This window comes from Mastomys coucha, unplaced genomic scaffold (genome assembly GCF_008632895.1).
Source record: "Mastomys coucha isolate ucsf_1 unplaced genomic scaffold, UCSF_Mcou_1 pScaffold13, whole genome shotgun sequence".
Taxonomy (NCBI): domain Eukaryota; kingdom Metazoa; phylum Chordata; class Mammalia; order Rodentia; family Muridae; genus Mastomys; species Mastomys coucha.
This window is the reverse complement of record NW_022196895.1, coordinates 62790622-62792135: the sequence shown is the minus strand read 5'-3', so window position 1 is coordinate 62792135 and position 1514 is coordinate 62790622.

Sequence of the window (1514 nt, the reverse complement as noted above, 5' to 3'; positions counted from 1 at the left end):
ACCAAACCCCCAAATTGCCACACGCTCAAAATGTTCCCTGGCATCCCTTAAGTTTGGAATCAATTTACGTTTGGAACAAATGCTGTAGCAGAACACAATGTGACGGTACAGACCTGATGAGCAAAGGAAGAAAGGCACACCCTTCATCTTAGTCTCCGAGGAAGGGATGGAGCTAAGCCGATCTCCTCGAGGAAGCGATGCAGCTAAGCCGATCTCTACAGGAGGAGAGGCGAGAGATGTCATCTGCTCCTGCAAGCTCCAAACTTCAGGACAGAGGCAAGTCTGCAACATTTTCTGAAGTGATTTAACATTGGAACCCTCTAGTTTGAGGTGGAAAAAAATTTTAACATCGTCTAAAAATAGGATTGATGGGTGTCATGGCTGGGTAAATGTTTCTCTCTGGAATTATTTCATTTATGTTGTTATAAAATATAGGGCAAATATTCTTCCTAGGACAGAAATAAATTATAACCTAAGTTTTCCTTTTTTTTTAAATTAAAAATTCCATTAATTAATTTATTTATTCACCTTACAACCCAATTGTAGTCCCCTCCCAGTCCCCCTCACATAGCTCCTTCCTCCATCCCCTCTCCCTTTCTCCTCTCATAAGGCAGATGATCTCCTCTCCTAAGAGCCAATCCACCCTAGCACATTAAGTCCCTGCAGGACTGGGTGCATCTTCTCTCAGACAAGGTAGCCCAGTTAGGGAAGCATGATATATAGGCAGGCAACAGAGATATGGAGAGCCCCTGCTCCAGTTGCTGGAGACCTGCATGAAAACCAAGCTTCACATCTGCTACATATGTACAGGGGACCTAGGGCCAGCCCATGTGTGCTCTTTGGTGGGTCTCTGGGTACCCCCAAGGGTCCAGGTGAGTTGGCTCTGTTGGTCTTCTTGTGGAGTTCCTATGCCCTCCAGGTTCCTCAATCCTTCCCCCCAACTCTTCCATAAGATTTCCTGAACTCTGTCTAATGTTTGGCTCTGGGTCTCTGCATCTGGTTCGGTCAGATGCTCGGTGGAGTCTCTCAAAGGACAGTTAGGCTAGGCTCCTGTCCTTAAGCATAATTGAGTAAGTGTTATGGACTGGTTCTTGCTCATCAGATGGCTTTCAAGTTGGGTCAGTCATTGGTTGGCCATTCCTTCAGTCTGTGCTCCATCTTTATCCTGGCACTTCTTGTAGGCAGGACAAATTTTGGGTTGAAGGTTTTGTGGATGGGTTGATGTCCTTGTCCCTTTGAATTTCTAATGACCAAGAAATACTTAAAGAAATGTTCAACATCTTTAGTCATCAGGGAAATGCAAATAAAAATGACCCTGGGACTCCACCTTATACCTATCCGAATGGCTAAGATGGAAAACTCAAGTGATAGCACATGCTGGGGAGGACGTGGAGCAATGGGAACACCCCTCCATTGCTGGTGGGAGTGCAAACTTGTACAGCAACTCTGGAAATCAATTTGGCAGTTACTCAGAAAATTACAAATAATTTCACCTCAAGACCCAGCTCTACCAC